We start from the raw sequence: 20,272 nt of genomic DNA, 5'->3' as shown, positions 1-20,272 counted from the left end.
AATAATAAAAACAAGCCGAGTCTTGATATAATTTGATTTCCATCCTTTTTGTCGTGAATACTTCACAGGCATTTGTGATCACTGGATCACTGCGGATAAGGATCCAAAACGTTAAAAAATAGTTTTTTTATGTCATGGGCTGTTATTCAGTCCACAGACTAAGTGGCTAAGGTAGGCGCACGTGTGTCGTGGAAACATATAATCGGAAAACAGAATTATAAGATAAAAAAACGTTACCAGTAAAGAGTATTTAACACGCTATTAATTCTGTTCTACTGTATATTCTGCGGCTGTAATCCTAATATCATTTTGCTTCTATTGCTTTATTCTTACCTTAATTCTGAAGCTAAAATACCCATCCTCACATTTCTACCAACTAGCTGTTCAGCAAAGTGGATTGTTCACTTCACTCCCTGGGATACATTTATTGATTGCATTCTCCCTATGCTCTTCTCTCTCCCTCCCTCTCTGCCTCTCTCACTCACTGCTGCTGTTCTGTTCCTTCTTGTAGTACTGCAGAGGCTGAAGTGCAACGTCAAAATATTCTCCGGTAGTTACTACATCAGTTCCTGTGATATTATTGTGGGATATCAGATATATTCTATCCAAGACACCAACTGCTAATTTTGTGCGATGGTATCTGCTTTGAACAGTCCATCCTGCTAATCGGGTAAGGGGAGATTTTTCTTTTCCTATGAATAAAGTAGAATGGAAGATTTTCACAATCTCTGGTTAAGATATTTTACCTGCATTATAACCAAATAATAAAAGTGCAATTATTCTGAATGGTATGTTTGCGTGGAGTGCCTTTTTGGTAAAGAGAACTGGTAGAATTTTAACGTCCACAAAGAAGTTTATTTTGTATATCGCGGAGAGCAGGGGACTTTTTATCTGCATTATGCCATACATTTAATGCACTTAAAAACGCTTCAACATGTGCTCGCAACTTCAGTCTGGTTCGTCCTGTTAAGTACAGATAACTTTTAGAAAGAAAAAAGACTGTTTCGACATTGTACACATTGCTTATAATATGCAGTACATGTTTAAGCATATAGTTGGTACTGTAACAGTTTTCATCCTTTTGAAAGTTTACTGGAGTGTTTGATGGAGTTGATAAAATAATTATCGAAATAAGAAGTTTACTATAAATTAATTGCGCAAAATTTCATTTTACCGCATAAATAAAATTATTATAGTAAAATTATTCACTTATGCGAAGGAAGTAACTGATGCAGCGAATGAGCAGTGCAAGTAACAGTAGTAAAATCAATTTTACAAAGACGAGTAAAATGCTCTTTGAATTATTTGCAATGGAAATTGATCAAGTACGGGCAGAGACAGCTTTCCCCATACTAATACTTAGTAGCAGTTCTCATTTTAAAGCAAGGATTTGAAAACCTAGAAAAAAGTTATTTGTCGAGGCTTAATTTCACTTGAACTGCATGTCTTGCACAAAACAATGTACAGTATAAGGTGTTGCGATTGCTGTTGAAAGACAAGGTTTTTCATGTACTGTATGTCTCCGTGTTTTTAACAGTATAAAAATACTTGTGCCATACGTTAACAGAGGACAATCAGATATGGGGGACTAGTAATCAAGGAAGGCATCGGTTTACTACTCCAGCAACGCTGTGGTGCAAAATTTGTATTACAGTCATTTGCTTCAGGCGCACAAAGCACTCTGCATTACGCAAAAAGATCCATCTATTTAAGTGGAGCTCGATGCTGCGGGTACTGAGTCATCTTGGGATTGCAGTTTCACAAAGGAGGGGATTGATTCCAAAGCACAATGTCAGGGCACCAGAAATCTTATTACAAAAGGCAGATTGCGTCAGACTTCAACCTGTGATTAATGTCATTTTGGTTCTTACAAACAGTATTAGACTGATGACTTTTTGGAAAGGGCTTACGCAGAGGGTAAATCCACAGTGCGTGAAATGACCGATGCATGTGATCTGAGCAAGGGAGTTATTGCAGAGAACATGGAATCTTCTTAACTACATTTCACTCCTGTGTAAATAACGATCCTGGAAAAATTAGCCAGCCGTACAATTGTGTTTAAATAAAAGACACCGACTTAAAGAAAATTAAGAACAAAAGCGTTCTTAAATTGCTAAGAAATGTAACACATTAACGAGAAAAGATGTCTTTTAAAGCAAACTAAAAAAAAAACCTTGCACTTCAGAATAAATCATTAAATGAAACTATGTTTTTCGGTGGAAATACCAACTGTACAGTATATACAAGACACTTTCATTTAATATTTAGGCAAAAACAACATAAAATACTCATGTAAATATGTTTGAATATATTGAATGATTCTTTTATTGTGACTGCTGCTAAGTCATGAAACATACTTTTTATTTTTTTGCGATTTCATTTCATTTTAATTGAATCTCTAGGCATTATATACTGTAAATGGACATCTTTTAATTCTTATTCTTATTCAGGTCTTGAATCAATTTAGGGAATGCAGGATTTTTGTATTTAACTAAAACTCTATCCTCCTATGAATGTGCATCAATTAATTAAGCTCTTATTGATTTTTATTAATAAAGTCAAACTATAATTAAGTTAATGGCCTCTTCAAGATTGAAAACAGAGCTGCTGTTTAGAAAGTGTTTAATATAGCCATACAGTATTAGCATTTCAAACATTTTAAAAATGTGTCAATAACCTATAAAAGCTGTTATTTTTCAGTGAATAACACAACCCAATGTATACTCAATGAGTTTGTGAAGTCTTAAAATCAGTTCACTAACAACTATTTTACATTCCATGTACAGTACTGCCTTACCATGCCTTGCACAAGACAAGATGGCGTACTGAGTACATTCTCTTATTCATCACTGATGTGGTTTTCCATATTGATACCAATATTGATATTGATCATATTGATATGAATAAAGAAAAACTGAACATTTGCAACCATAGAACTCTCATCTTTCATGTTGTTTTAAAATTAACTTACTTATTTATTATTTAATTTACATCTAAACTCCCCAATGCACCTTTGGAAAAACACTTTTCCTACTGAAAAGCACAAGAACCTGAAACCATAAGAAAGGTGACTAATGGACTAGGGCATTTAGCCCATCTTGATTTCTTTGCTGCTGTGTGCGTGTTATATTCAGTTATGTTCCCATAATGATGTCGCTAAAGTGGACTGGTGAGATCATCCAATGACAATAAATGATATTTTGAGCATTGGAAAACAACTGGATTATAGCTCAAATAATAAAGTATAAGATGGGAGTTAATGAGTCTTGAAGTAGAAATAATAAGATGAAATAATCAATTAAGATAAAAATACATATACCAATTTCATTAACATGCTTGGTGTATCCTCTTAAACTCCAAAATTTATCCAATAACTATGTTGTCAAATGGGTGATTTGTGTTAAGCTCTCATGACTCTTAGAGTAAAAAAATGACCTAACACTTTCAGCTCTAAAATGTGTCTCCTCCTAAAATGCATTTCAAAGATGGGCATGAAGTAGTGACATGAAGTGACTTATTCTTGAATGCTTGAATGAAAGCTCTTCACACCTGCCCCTGTTTAAGATAAAGGAGATAAGGTTCCTTCAACCTGTTTATAATATTCATTTGACCTCAGAATTATCATGGTTACTTATCTATACATTCCATGCAAGGGAGCAAAAAAAGACCTTGTAGTGTTCTGACCAAAGCTGAACAGGATTTTTATGAATGACTAAGGAATCAATGAATGACTCTACCACAAATAAAGCAATGTTTTGCTTTGTGTTCGATTCTGCACTTTTCAATACATACTTGTATGCAAGGACATTTTCATAATTTCTTCTTATTGTGTAAGGGACAATGATGAATCACCATAAGTATGTAAACTGTTTTCAGAGGCTGCTGTTTTAATTTAGTAAAACCTATTTTGCACATTGTTGTATTCATGCTACTGTACCCATACTGTACTGTATGTAGCACTTTTCAATATTGGAATTAATTTGCTAAATGTGTCTCTAATTTTTAGGTCCTTTTGTATTTTCTTTTTTGCTAATACTGCATCTGCTGCATCCTTAACCAGGATAAGCAGTCTGGTCCTCCTGTTTATATAACATTTATAAAATGAGCAAAGTTACTAACCACCTGAGTGGCTCAGAATGCAAGTTCACATGTTCAGCTCTATGGCCCTGAGACTGATGGTTCGAGACAAGACTATGATATTGGAGTGCAAAAGCTCTATACAACTAACTGAGTACTGTTGAAGACTGGAGTGCTTGAGTAAGCTTGGGAGTTCCACAGCTTCCTGCACAGCAATGTTTCCTGTGACCTACTGTGGCCATTTAAGAGCTTGCAGTGGGACAGTCACAGATGCACTTTTCCTCTAGGTAGTGCAAAATGCTGTGCAGCTTGTACTGTGTCAGAAGAATGTTTTCATTTTCCCCATGAGAGCTTTTAGGTTCACAATACTAAAAATAGAAACAACTGCAAGCTCAAAATTTGGATTTGAAAACAAGAAAAATATTACTTATCTAAAAAAAACAGGTATGTTGTGATTCTATATCTAGATTACTGATAGAAATCAGAAAGAGCAGTGGGCCCAAGACAGATCCATGTGGCACACCTCTGTCTCTACTAACTTATTAACAAATTCTCAGTCCATGCACACACATGGTCTTGGATGTCTCACATCTTTTAATTGTATTTTTTTACATGCAAGATGTCTCTACTTAATAATACTGTTAACGTGGATTATGCTGTATATTAGCTGCTTCTCAGTCTTCATACCTTTATATAGTACATCCATCCTGGTTCAGTTTTGTTCCCTTTTCTGTTTAAGTATATTTCATTTACATTTATCCATTCACTGGAAGCAACTTTTTAAAATTTAGTTCAGAGATCATAATCAGTGGTATCTCTTTTTCATAAATATATCAAAAGTAGTCAATTAAATACAACCAGAAATCTGTATTGAAGTTTCTGCCAGTTTATTCATTTCAGTTATCCAATACAAAGAAATATTTCACTTTCAATTACTCTATGTTAAGCTTATTGAAAGCAGAGTAAGGTCTATCTTCTATCTTATGGTTTTGATTCTTCTTTTGATTTAGTCATCAAAACCTATTATATTATAATATACAGTATATAAACATATTTGTTAAAAAATCTTAAAACATGTAGGCCCAGAAAAAGATAGCTCAAATGGTTTTATAGATCAGTACAAAACAATTTAGGAGAAGTCCAGCACATACAGTATATGGTGTGTGTAAAATGATTGTTGCTGAGGGAAACAGAAAGAAAGGAAATCAAGAAACTAAACTGCAGACTCATGCAAGAAACAATAAAGGAAATGTCAAAAAAGGAAATAAACATGCTATTCTATATCAAAACAATACAAGGGATTTTGTTCAGTACAGCCCCAAAACAGCAAGCAACAGTAAACACTGGAAACAACAACAGCGGACTAATTGTAGACCATTAAAGGTAAATAGTAGAAGTATCAGAATTTGACAATGTTTTAATGATTGGAATGTATTACTGTCTTTTTGTAGTTGGAATAGAATTTCATATCCATTGGACTCCTGTCTACTATTTGCAAGCTTTATTTCATACTGTAATAGTCTGCATCTTCTGAAAACAATCCTGAGACTCTACCAGATATCTATTAGATTTTTACAATACACTTGTTGTTGCAAATGTTGCAGATCTCTAGTGATTTTCTTAATTCTGTTCCCCTTCTTATCTGAAGGTTGTATTGGTTGTTTGGAGAAAAGATAAGAGATCAATACAAACATTTGCTTTTTCCAGAGCCTAAATACATTGGGATAAACATTTCAGTTTGCATATACTGAAACAGACCAATTAATGCAGAGAAATCAACTTTGCTACATAAATTCTTAATTTTGATGTGTAGTAAAAAATTAATAATGCATTTTGTAATGTAATCCTACTATTTTGCCATTTAGCATTTTATCTATATTTCTGTATTACCTCAAAATAAGACAATAAAGAACAGCAACAAAGTTAGAATTAATTTATTGTGAATCTACAGACGTTTTTTTCATGCACCCAAAGTTTGTCAGAGTTCCTGTTAGTGGAGTATCCTTGTGTCTACTGACTTTTGCTTGTGCAGAGCTTTCTGCCAAGATCAAAATCTTTATATGTAATTGAAATTTTAATTTAAGTACTGTAACAATGTTAGTTCGCTTTTAGTGTGGGTTTCTGCTCTTAAATGGTGATTTTCAAAGATAAAGGCTTTAGTTTTAAATTAAGAAAACAATTAAAGGACAAAATAAAACCAATAAATAATAAAAGTTTCCGTTCATCAATCTTTAATAAAGTTAGTATGAAAATCAGCAAATACAGGGTCAGTTCAATATATGAGTTGGAAAATGTGCTTTAAGGTTTAAATAAATACAGACAGTATCTCACATATTCTACAACATATAGATACAAATGTTATTTTTGAGGTTCAAAATTGAAAATACTGTTTGAATTTCTCTGGTTGATGTTGTTGATTACTACACAGCCGCTGTGTTAAAAGCACATACAATGTTTTAAAAATAAGAAGAAGCTTTCCCACCTTAGTTTTTTGGTATTTCTGTTCTCTCACTCAGCCAAGTGCCATATGAATCAGTTAAATAAACCATCTCTGGGATCTGGCTAGGTCATACACCTATATCTCATGTTGTAAACTGATGTCTTCTGTTCTAATCTTGAATGTACTTACAGTAAAATTATACTTCTCTCCTGGCTCTGGTTGCATGAAAATATTAATGAACTTAATATTCCGATTGTATATACGTACCTGGAGTATATATTGAAATATTTTCAAACAACTATTGTATTGACTTCAATGTGTTCAAGAAAACCCTTTAATTCAAAGAACACTGAAAGGAAGAACTGTGGGAAAATTTAATCTAAGACCTCCTATGGAAATTGCTAGTGTTTGTCATGCTATTCATTACACAAAGAATCCCCTACTCTGCCTTACATACACACACTTATCAAACAATTAGATACAGTAACTTTGTGTTTTGTTTCGGTACCAATCCAGGTCTCAGTTTAAGACGAATCCTCTGAATATAAGGTTGCTAGTATTCGGTTCCTTTTTGCTTTGATGAAACCGTACAATCTCCGTGCATTTTGCTTCTACAAACTCAAATTGGCATAGCCAGTAGTGTGTTTTTTACACATCTTGGCTCTCAGCTGCAATGCCACATACAGGTGAGAACGAGGACATGTAGGCTGACACCTCCAACTCACTCACCTACGGCCCACTCATGTTTTTACATGTCAGACACAATGCAGCTCCCATACAGCCTATTGGAGAAGGTGTGTGTCCCTCACCAACAGCTCTGCATGTCTGCAAGCATGAGGGAGACCATCAGGGTTGCTGTGTTGCTCAACATGATACTAGTTGTCAGATTGTGCATTCAAGGTAACGTGGGTAGTAATGCCACTTCGATGAAATTTCTCTCTCTCTGCGTGACAAAGCACCTGCAGTTGCTACTCTGCTGCCCACTCGTGCCTTCATTTTACTTTTTAATTATTTTGATCAAATCAGCTACTTGTGAATTCAAAGGCGGGTGTGTTGTTTAAATTGGTTACAGTGATGGTTAATATTAATTACCCACCATCTGTGTATTCAAATTTCAAGTTGTGTAATTTGAGTGTTTAACATTTAACTTGGAAGAGAAAGTGAAATGTGAATTAAAAGATACTGTGGCGGTAAAAATCCAGTTGTAGTCTAATGGAAAGCACTTGATAACAATAGGAAAATTTGTTTTCAGTGGCACATATACAGTAGTATCTTTATACCATGACAGAAATCAAATACATAAAATATATCTGTAATATTTATTTCTTGTGTAGCTTCAAAGCATGTTAAGCATGACATGACTTATCTTCTATTGTTGTCCTAATTTTACATTGTTGGTAAATATACCCCTAAATGATCTACAGTACTGTATATGTAAGTGTAAATGTTTGGTCAATGGTGCAAACCTTCCTTCAGGCTGATATGACAACATCTCTGTGAAGAATAGTTTCTCTGATATTAGCTATTTCTTTGAAGAAAACAGAATTTGAGAAGGGTAAGAGAGCCGTGAAATAAAAATGACAAGTGATCATAACACTTTTGTCTCTGTGATTGAGCACGATTAATCATTTTTATCAAAGTGCTCCCATATAGTTTTAACTGTTGCAAAAAGAAGGCATCAGCTCTTCACTTAATGCAGTGTTTTCACAGAAAATCAAAATTGGGATTTAGATGTACATTGTCCAAACAGGGCACAGTGGCTCAGTGGTTAGCATTGCTGCCTGGTAGCACTGGGGACCCATAGTAGGTTAAATTCCTCACCTGGGGTGCTATCTGCATAGTTTGTGTGTTCTGCATGGGATTCCTCCAGGTGTTTTTTCTTTCACAGTCCAAAGACATGCTGTTAGGTTAATTTAACGTTCCGGAAAACTGGACCTGGTGTGTGTAATAAACTGAACGTGCACATCTGTGTGTGCCCTGTGATGGACTGGCATCCCATCCAGAGTGTACTTCACTTTGCATTTGTCCAGGATAAGCTACAGCTCCCTCGTCATCCTGTATTGGATAAAGGCAATTAGAAATTGGATGGATGGATTAACACAGGTTTGTACTTTTCTGGTAAGAAAAAATAATTGACAAATAGATGATGAGTTAGGGTGGGTAAAAGCTGTAGCTTTTAAAAGCACAGCTAAAAAAGTGAGAGAAATACAGATTCGAACTTGCCCGAACGTTTACCTGAAGGACTGCAGGTAGAGGTTCTGACTGTTGTGGCAGTTGTTCCTTCAGCAGCATTACGAAACACTGATCAGAAAGGGCAAGCTCAGGTGGATGAGGGGGAGGAGTAGCTGGAAGCCATATTGTGCCAAGTTGCAGGTTGAACATGGGGAACTTGAATCAGAGTTTTGTCTTGAAGCATGAAAATGTCTTGCCAGAGTTCTCCTAATGCACAGCTTTCTTAAGGCTAGCTACAGTAGCTGCTTTCAGCTGTATTTTTTCTCAAACGTGTGCACTTGCTGTTCTACACACTTGAAAAAGTTTGCGATCTTACAGCCACTTCTTCTTTGTTAATATTTTATTTTTGGTAAAGAGTCTTATAAATGATTAATGCATGTGAAGCAACAGCAGCTGTGAAAGATTTATGGTGCTTGGGCTTGTGTGTTTGACAACTGTATTTGCGTGAATGTCACATTTCAGTTTCAGTTATTCAAAAGCATTCCTTCATTTTACCTATTTACAATTTTCATTTCTCCTTAATTGGGATGGACGTGCATTTTTCCAGAGAGTTTTCATTGTCAATAGCATTAAGCAGACTTTTTTTTATGAATGGCTGCTTCTTTTTTCATTTTCACATCTGTGTAATTCCTCAGACATTTACAGTAAGTAGTTTAAGGTAATTCTTTTCAGATAAACCAAAAAATGTTAAATAATGCTACCACAGGCAACTTAAACAAAAATGGGCACCTTTTAGTCAGGCCATGTTCAGCACAGTCATCCACATGACAACATTTTAATTGCTTTGTTCTGTATTTATGTGGATTGCATAATTCAGGTATTGATTGGAGTGTCATGAATCCCTTATCTTCAAAGTGCAGGGTAGTTTAATGGTCAGAAAGAGCATTTCTTAATTAATGATTGCAGGTATAACTCTTTGGATACACAGTAAAAAAGGATCTATGCAGGAGCATACTACACTGCCAAGATGGGTAGTGGCTTTGAAACATGACACTACCTCAGAACAAAAGCCCATGCTACAAAGAGAATCAAGAAGTAAGAAAGTTGTTATTCATTGTAATGCTTAAGATCAGGCGATAAATGAGATAGCTCCTATCTTTGAAGCTATGCATCTTTACTGTCTTTAAAACCTTCTTTTTAAGCTATTAAATGTAATGGGTTATGTAACACTGAGGAATAAAATTAAAGTTTTCACGTTTGTATTTTTGAAAGGGTCTAAGAAATATGTTACTTTTTTCACTTGAGTGTGTACAGTATAGTGTTGCAGTCTTTTTCTCAATAATAGCATTGATGTCTGATGAAATTTGGTAAAACAAGACAGCCCAGACTTTGAGTGCAAATATAATCTTGTTAAACTTGAAATAATTACATATTCTGTACTGGAGCAGTCTCTCCATTTAGAGACTGAATCTGGCTGATCTGCATTATCAGGCATTAAGAAGACTTTCTTTCAGGAAGACAGTAGGTAAATTTGCATTTTTTAGGAATTTTCCCAGGAAATTATTTTTTCAGTCTTGGAATTAGGTCTTCATTAGATTACACATTCAATTACACATTTTTGTTTTCAAACATGTATTTTTGTTTTCAAATATAGCAACCAACACCATACAAAACAAGCCATTGTCATTGTAGAGCCTTGAAATGTTTTGCTTCCTTGAAAGAAAAGCTGTATCATGAGATGTACAGTGTCATCAACAAGCACTATTTATTTAACTGAACTTGCAGTAACTTTGGGTAGTAGGGACACTTAATTATATCTACCAGAGAAGAAAGGTATTGAGACTGTGTACAGTATAAGTATATAAAGAAGAGAAACATTATGAAACATTAATTTTCTTTTAAAAAGTCAATTTCTGAAATGACAATTTATTAATTTATTATCTGAGATGGAACTATAGATTAATAATAGGGTGTGGAATTGTACTATATTACATCTTTGTGCAGTGTTGCTGAGTGTAGTTAAGCCTGTTTCTTTGGATGTTAAGTTGAACATGTGTCAACACAGGGCTGACAGTAGCTAGACCTAATGAAGAAAGCATCATACAGTATTAACTCATTTTTGTTGTAGTACAAAATGCTTATTGTCATAATAATAATAGTTTTATAGAGTGTTCTTATTCAAGGACACCAAAGCCTTTTACACAATGGAGGGGTCCCATTTCATCTACCATTCTACATATTCTACAGCACCAAAGTTTGAACATTTAGTCCCCATGGTAGAGTACTGTATCTCCTGCTGCCTCACCAGCACCACAGGTACTAGTTTGGTCTTACTTGGAGGCCTTCAATCCTAGTGGTAGATTTGACCTTAACATAGTGACCTATTTTAATATTCCAACATAAGTGTGGGAAATTACTATCCTCCATTGATACCATATACATATTGCTATTGTAATACCTTCTGAAGTCTTTATAAAGTAAGTTGATTGCATTTATACCTTGTCTGAATTTGTTGGTTTTTAGCATACACCTATTGCTAAACCTTCAGAAGTTTTATTTTTCACCACTTTTGGATTGTGATACTGTCTTACTTCAGTTCCTCAATCTATGGATACCATTTAATGTAAAGTTTCACACATCCAACGCTTTTAGCTAGCCCGTGTTTCTGAAACAATAATAATTTTATGTGAATACGTTAAATAAAACCCTTGCATTTTATTTGTTAACCTTATACAGTTGAGATATAATCATTTAAATGATTAATATACTCCTGTTTTTTTTTAGATTACACCATCCTGCAATAATCTCTCTACTTCCATGGTTCCCAAGATTAAATACTTATCATCTACTCATATTATTCCTTAATATATTGGTGCTCCTCTGGTTCACATGCCACTCATCCCATTTGTACTGACCTCATTTGTTTCAGAAAGACTCTTAGAGCCCCATAAATTATAATTATTATATATCTATTACTCTACCTGTATGTATGCACATTACATAATCCTTATGAATACTAAACTGAAAACATTCTACTTGTTTTTACTTAAACTGATAAAGTGATTTGTAATTTACATGTTGCAATGTGGATTTGTAATGTAAATGGAAAAGTAATTTACATTTTATTAAAAGTGATGCAGTAACTGAATTATTATTCACATAAAATATTATCCAATAATACATTTTCTGAATGATGACGGCGGCATGCTAATAAAAGCACATCATATGTCATATGCAGTATCATATTGCAGTAATTAACACATTACAGTAACTAAAATACATACACACATTTTATGCACACATATAAGTATTTAGGCTTAATATTAGTCATTTAACCAGCTGTTTTGGAATATGGAGTGTTCTGTTCCCCTGAAACACTCAATATTCCAAAAAGAGAATAAAGACATGGGGTTTTTATCTTCCACCATTTGCTAAAGCATTAGAATTTTAGTGGAAACAATGAAGATGACAGGGGAAAATGACAGAGCAAGGAAAGTAGAAAACTACAGCTAAACGCTTCCAGTAATTTATGACACTTTATGTGCCTGGCCACTACAATGGGGATGGCTATAAAGCACAACAAATTGAATCCATGCAGGGAAATTCATGTACAAAGCTAGGCAGCAAGCGCCCCAGTTCTTTTCATTCCTGACCAAAGACCACAATAAGCCTGACTCCCGCATTGCACCAAATGGTTCATTAGTGCTGTAATGTGAAGTATGCCCTTTAAAATATGCCACTACTTGCTTGCTTTATGTATTTTTGAGGAATAGACACAAATAACTTTCTAAATGATGGACAAATCTAACCCAACTTATCATGTTCTATGAAAAAAAATTGTGGTTTCTGTAAAATTGTGGTTTGGTTTTTGCCTTTGATTAATATGTTGTGAGAAAAATGTTGCTGAAACTTATTACCCCAGGCCACACACTGTCATTGAAATTGTTACTGATTGTGCTTAAACAAAGTTTGCTGAATTTTGGAATGTAATGTTGTATGTGCCTTTTAAAGCTTATCTCTAGAATTTTAATGTTAAAGCACAATATTCATTTATCTTTGATTTTGCATGGATTACATGCACACTATATCTTGGTTTAATTATTTTTATTTAACTTTTTGCTTTCAAATCAGTTTTTAAAGTTAAAAGCTTTGAAGATTATGATATAAATATAATTTTCAAACCTTATAATCTTTTGAGAAAACCCCCAGAAGCCACTGAAGTTGTGCTTCATATTGTTCTGTATGTACTTGCCTGCACAGATGCCATGACACAATTTGGTTAGTTGGGGTCTTCCTTCATGTGTGTTTCTGATTGTGCACCCCTTTCTGATCTTTATCCCTTTACTGGCATTATGTTTTAGTTAAAGCACATGAAAGTTTGGATTGCTTTCAGAGTATTCTGGACATTTTCAGCACTTAAAAAGAATGGTAGTTCAGGTGGGTAGTTGCATCAGCATGTGTAGGCTGCAAAGGAACAAGTAATAGGTTTATTCCATGCTGAAAAGAAGAAGAAGGAAAACACGTTTCGGCCGTGGAGCTTTCTTCAGGTGTGAGGAACCTCACAAATGACATTTTCTTTACCTTTATTCAATTATATTATGTGATCTGAGAGAGGCAGAATGATGTTGTGGTAGGCATTGCTGCCTCACAACACTAGGCCCCTGTGTTCAATTCTTGAGGTGGTATCTGTGTGTAGTTTGTACAAGTATGTCCTCACTGTGCTTACAGTACGTGGGTTTCACCTGGCTGCTCCAGTTTCCTCTCAGACGCCAAAGACATACTTTGTATTTGTGTTGGTGTGTGCCCTGTGATGGACTGGTATCTCATCCAGGGTATATCCTGCCTTGTGCCTTTAGCTTGCTGTGGTTTAAAGCGGTCTCAACCTGTTAGCTGAAGTTTCTGTTTTTAACTGTCTTGAGGAGAAAATGTATCCAAGCCTGCCCTTTACGCAATGTTATTTACTAATTTATTGACAAACTGTATTTATTTCCTAGGTTATACATACATATTTATAAGAAAATGGATGTTAACAAGATCTAGTGAACTTAATTAAAGTCACAAAGCCCAATGATTTGTGTGATAAATTAATTTTACTGTTACTGTTGATATCAGAGCTGCAAGAACCTGCCGCTTTACCATCATAGAAGTTACAGAAGTTTGGAAACTTGAAATCCACTGCCACTTAGACATTAATGCTTGACACGTATGTTATTATTACCAAATTCAGAACAGCTCATGTTGATGCTCATTGTTGTTGACAGAGGAAATTCAGGTTTCTGTTGAATTGGCTTCTGACGGACAGATGTTAAACCTTTGCTCATCAAAGTAGACTTTTCTATGGGAGTGGGGTGGGGGGGGGGGGGGGAGAGGTCTGGTTTATGGGAAGCCAAGCTCTGAATTTTTATCGACCTTAGATTATGCATTAAAGATGTTAACAGTCTGAAAAACAAGTCTTTTTTGTCAGCTGCCGTTCCTTTTTGGTAAACTGCAGACACAAAGTGCTCATGCAGGCACAAATAGTTTAGATTTTCCATGAGGGAGAAAAAGAGCTTTGGGACATACTCACTGCTGAAGGAGCAATGGTTTTGTGTGACAGAAAAATAAAAGCAGAAATCTGAAGTGGAAAAACTTTCTCTCACCTTTTGTTAACTTGTCTCCAGGAGTGGTGGAATCATCGTGGAATCCAAGTAAAACATATTAGAGATGTATAGTAGCTAAAATGGTTCTCTGCAAGAATGAGAAACTATATGCATAGCCTATCAACAAAACTCTTTCATTGGTTCCTCAAGACAGGGGTAGTATCCAGGGACAAAAATTGCTAATGTATTCTAGCCCACATTCATCACATGGGTGACAAAACAAAATCAATTAAAGATCAATAAGGCTGACTTATAATACTGTATGTAAGGATGAGAACTAATTATTAGAATGAAACTAGGGAATATACTATATGTCTAAGAAATAATATCCTAGGAAATAATCAATATGGAATTAGAAAAGCTAAGTCTTGACGATCTAACTTATTAGATTTTCAGAAAGCTTTTTATAAAGTTCGTCATAAAAGATTATTTCTCAAATTGCAGTAAGCACTCAGGAAACTGTGAGAGTTTTTTGTTAATGAACAAAAAACCAAGCTTACATACTGTATAAGGAGTGAAAGTTTGAACTGGGGGGTGATGTAATAACTGGCGTAGCACAGGTGATCTGTACTGGACCACTGCTGCTCCTAACTTATTTCACTGATCAAATCTTTGTACAGTTAGTATAATAGCCAAGCTTGCAGACTCAATTAGCAAACACCGTAGAAGCAGTAGATAAAAATAAAAAAGATTCTGTTCAAATTCAAGACTAGACAATTACCTTACAGATGACAGACAATTTAGACAAGTGCAGGTTTTGCATGTACAGTAGGTAGCTAGAACATAAAATATAATTACAAAATGGGAAACAGATATAGAAGAGGTTACTTCTGAAAAAGACTTACTTTAGGTGTTTATGTTGACACATCATTTACTGTACATCTTCTTGACAATATGGAAAAGCAATTACAGTGAAATGGCAGATAAAATGTTAACGTTAGGGTACACAGTTAACAGCATAGAACTCAAATCAAATTGTATAACATGATAATAAGGCTTTGTTTAGAATACTGTGTACCATTTTGATCACCACGTGGTTGAAAAGATATTGCTTTTTTTGATATTCCAGATACATTACAGGACTTAAGGTAATGTTTTTTACTGTCAGACTGCAGCAGCTGAACCTTTTCTTTAACAGAGTAGACTACAAAGGGACCTGATATAAGTTTTCAGATTCCTAGACAATGACAAAGTCAGCCCAACAGATTTTGTTTTTCATTATAAAAAGTAAAACACAATCCATAGAACAAATGGAAACTACGTCAAAGTGTGAAACCAAGAATATGGGAGAAGGGGAGTTGTGAGAGTGGCAGTAACAAGTAACTGAAGTAACCTACTACCCTAACTTGTATCATGAAGTGGCTGATGACATTTTAGGACTAATTACAGTAGCTACTAAACAACAAATGAGCTTGAAGGGCCTCATGGACTCTTACACTCTAAATTTTAATTCTAAAAAAAGAAGAAAGCATGAACCTTTTTAATTATTTTAACAGGAATTTAAAAATATTCATATTGGGAGGAAGAATCGGTGCTAAATATTTTGAATGAAAGTAGCTGCTTGAAATAGTGGTCATCCTACTCATAGAAATGGTACAATACATTGATTTAACAAGCAATTTATATTCATACTCACCTCAAAACTGCGTCATACCCATAGAATGTTATTTTTGTGTTAGAGTTCTGTACAAATTGAATGTATAAAACCTGCAAAGCTACAGATTAAAATAAGTGAAATCCATTTTTTTTACTCCAACTGTGGGATTTACGCACCCAAGCAGAAATACTGTAGCCACAAAATCTAAAAACTCAGGCAACTGAAACCTCCTGTTAAGCAGTGCGGACACTAGGGGTGGGGCTCCTGTTTGCCTTCACCCTTCACAGTGACACCCACGAGCATCCCTTAAAGAAAAAACTTAGTATAGCCAATACATGCCAATAAATGACATGCCAGATCTCTCATTTTTATAATAAAGGTTTGTTCAGAATTACCTCATAAAACAATATTTTATTATTGTATATAACAATACACTTAGTAAAGTTGGTGGGTCTAAAAAGCATATTCCCTTCCCTTTATGAAGATAGTTGTCAAAAGCACACTGTACATTAGTGGTAAGTATGAAATTACTGTATCTTGAAATCTACAGCCAAGACAATCAATCCAATTGAAAATTGCAGAGGCAGCCAGAATAGATTTCAATGTTAAAATTCTAGCATGCTGTTGGAAGTATTGATTTTCATGTCAATGTCAAAAATTGTCCTTAGTTTTTGATATACAGTAGCTCATCGTGATCTGCTAAACATGTCTGCAGGGCATGGCTTTAGCAAGTGGTGTCTATATTTTATATTTTGTATTGAAAGAGATGCTTCAGACTGCTGCTAATTAAATATTTAGAGTGTGTCTTACAGAATATGAAGGGCAGGAAGTTTTGTCTATTCTCTAATGATGATGTGTAATATTTTGACAGAATTGCAGAATTGTTTGGGTTATAATGTCACAACAGTGGTTTTGAAAAGCCACAGACAAGCAAAAAGACTGCATTACTGTAGAGATTTATGTCTACCTTTTAGCCAGTACATGAATTTGAGAGGCTAGTGGTGATGTTCTCAATGTTTTAGTATGAGCACATGACTCTGACAAACTGAAAAGGTTTATTCATTGATAATGAATAACCTAATGTTTACAGTAAAATAGTAGGGGTTCTATCTAAGTAGACAAACTATTTTTCCATTACAGGTACTGTATAGTTTATGTATGAAAATAATTATACAGTTCTGATTGAAGCAGTTTTCAACACAAATTGTAGTTATGACATATATAACAAAACATGATGGTTTCTAATTATATTAAAAATTGTAATATTAAAAACACAATGTTTATTATGTTGTATAATAAACAAGTCAGGTGAAACTTTTCTGAAAAGCCCCTCAAAACAAAAGGTACAGTATGAATAATAGTGTTATTTCTTCACAATATAGAATTTATTCTATGTCCAAGTCCATTTTTCACTTAAATTCTTGAAAAAATCATCAGAATTTTAACGATTTGTGTTAATATCATAGAGAATTACTGTAAGACACCTTTAAACTGTCAATGATAATTAGTGCCAATTACTTTAAAAATGGACTTCCTCCTTATTGTCCTTATCCTTATCCAAGGCTCCAGACTATTTGGGGTAAAATAAAGTGGATACTAAAGTATTTATACAAGCTGATCTTATGGAGCAACATACCAGACCAGACATCAGCTCAGAAAAATGTAAAAAATAATCCTCTGGAGATGACCGATGGCTTATACGAGTGCGTGTTATACCTAGAGAGATAGTACGCAAGAGTAGGGAAATAGGGAATAGGGAACCTGAACAGCAAAACAGAACAGGGAGAGCAGGAGACAGGTGTGAGAGAGTTACAAGCATTCAACTTCAGCACTAGACACCTCCCTAATGGCTAAAAGCCCGCAAAGCACTGAAGGGAAATCTTCCAAATTTAAGCCTTCTTTTTATAAATCTGCCATATAGATTTCTCTTGTTTATACGGATACATAGGATATTTCAATAACTGTGTTATGGATCAAAGGTTTTCTCCTTGTTTTCCTTTACTTACCATTGAAGGATTATTAAGTTTAAACTAAACTCCTTCTCTCAAATCAAAAACTCACAACACATCCATTGGTCAGTCGGTCATTTGGTCACTTGACCACATCTCCCTCTGATGCTTCACATTGCACAGACTCTGCTCTCCTCCTGGATAGCAGATGCCAATGGTTCCTAGTAGCGTCTGCTTCCTTGTTTTTAAATGTCACCCGATCAATTAATTGTCTTCCACCAGTTTGTTGGCCAACTGAGGATGACAGGACCATTCCTCATTGCTCGCTGGGGAATGCAATTCATACGAGAATCCTTATCTGGTCTTCACCTACCATGCTGTTTAAATCTTTGCTTTTGTAAAAAATAGTTGAGACAAATGCTGCAGAAAATGGGTACCTTTGTCCTCTTGTTCAACTGTTTTTTAGTTCCCTGCTTTTCGTGGCTATCCAGGGTGATTCATAAATCGCATAACATTCTCAAGCCATCAGGAAATCCAGCTGGTTAGAGGAGATGCACTAATAAAGTATGCAGGACAGTAATAGTGTTATAAAGATTTTGTTTTTCAGGCGTTAAAGGCTCGATGTTCATAGGTAATTTTACTGCATGAAGCATAATCCGTGTAGGAGCTACACAAGATATTGCTTTTTCCAACACTCATTATATTCCTACTGAATAGAACATGCAACAGCAAACAATCATATTATAAGAGGTGGTTTAAGACAATACATTAACTATTAATGCAAAGTGGTCCTGAAATGTGATACAGTTAAGTTTGTTTTGTTAATTGCAAGTAGTATAAACTAGAACTACAATTGATTTTATTTTGGATTCACAAGCAATCTGCCTTTTGAGAAAGTGATTGGTTTTAACTAATAATAACAATAATAATAATTAATAATAATTGCTTACACTTATATAGCGCTTTTTCTGGACACTCCACTCAAAGTGCTTTACAGGTAATGGGGACTCCCCTCCACCACCACCAGTGTGCAGCATCCACCTGGATGATGCGACGGCAGCCATAGTGCGCCAGAACACTCACCACACACCAGCCATCGGTGGGGAGGAGAGCAGAGTAATGAAGCCAATTCACAGAGGGGGATTGTTAGGAGGCCATGATTGATAAAGGCCGATGGGGAAATTTGGCCAGGATGCCGGGGTTACACCCCTACTCTTTTCGAGAAACACCCTGGGATTTTTAATGACCACAGAGAGTCAGGACCTCGGTTTTACGTCTCATCCGAAGGACGGCGCCTGTTTACAGTATAGTGTCCCCGTCACTACACTGGGGCATTAGGACCCACATGAGCCACAGGGTGAGCGCCCCCTGCTGGCCCCACTAACACCTCTTCCAGCAGCAACCTCAGTTTTTCCCAGGAGGTCTCCCATCCAGGTACTGACCAGGCTCACACCTGCTGAGCTTCAGTGGGTTTCCAGTTGTGAGTTGCAGGGTGATATGGCTGCTGGCTATAATAATAATCCTCTGCTGGCAACTAGGAAAGCACTAAAAAGTAAACTAAGTTTAACTATTTTAATAGTTTAATACGGGTTTGTCCAAGAATATTCTGTTACAAAAGTTAATAGCTGAGGACCCCAAGCAGAAAACAATTCAGAGATAGAGGTTGTGGCCAGGCTAGGGTCCAAGAGGCAGAGAGAGGCTAGGAGACTCATAAACCGAGGAAACAGGCAGGGTTCGGGAGAAGAAAAACCACAGAGAGGACTCAGGAAAGACAAGGCTCTGACAAGTGTAAACACAATACTGTCCGTGAGGCAGGTTAAAGTAGCCAGGAGGAGGGGGGGTGTCTGATTACTTAATTGAAACTACACTGGAATGCAGAGAGTGTCGGGTCCTCATTGGGCGAAGTGTAACACATTCTCCTTTTGTTATTCTTTACATACTTTTCTTGAATTAAAAGCTGGGTGCTGTATTCACTTTTTAATGCAATTGTACTTCTAATTTCATTAAGTGCACCCAAGAGTGTATAGCTATTAACAGCGATTTTAACTAATGAAGGAGGCATAAGTATACCTTAGAGAATTCCCACAAAATTAAGATCAGCAAGATTAAGCAATCAGCTTTTTGTTTATTTTTTTTTCTCAATGGATTGCAATGAATTCTAAATGTGAGTTCCAGATTCATTGTATTTAAGCAAATTCCTCAAGCTATCTTTGTTATTCAGGACAGAGGTGCTTTTAAATAACAAAAAAAAGATAACTCTTCATTCATTATTCTGTAGAGTTATTTCCATTGCACTACAGTGGTACTGGTGCAGTGGTTACCATTGCTGTCTTGCAGCACTGTGGCCCTGGGTTCAATTTATGGAGTAGCAGCTTGCTGGGCTAGGGTCTAGATCATC

At 35.5% G+C, this 20,272-nt stretch overlaps 1 protein-coding gene across 1 annotated transcript in view; it reads left to right on the top strand.

Moving 5' to 3' along the window:
• Positions 1-443: 443 nt before the first annotated feature.
• The window catches only part of sv2ca (synaptic vesicle glycoprotein 2Ca), a 101,302-nt gene continuing 81,473 nt past the window's right edge, over positions 444-20,272 (top strand). The window contains exon 1 of the mRNA XM_088629645.1: positions 444-670. The gene's annotated coding sequence lies outside the window, so the exon portion shown is untranslated. The remainder of the gene's footprint in view (positions 671-20,272) is intronic.

This window comes from Lepisosteus platostomus, chromosome 4 (assembly GCF_059453375.1).
Source record: "Lepisosteus platostomus isolate fLepPlt1 chromosome 4, fLepPlt1.hap1, whole genome shotgun sequence".
Taxonomy (NCBI): Eukaryota; Metazoa; Chordata; class Actinopteri; order Semionotiformes; family Lepisosteidae; genus Lepisosteus; species Lepisosteus platostomus.
This window is presented reverse-complemented; position numbering and strand designations above follow the sequence as displayed.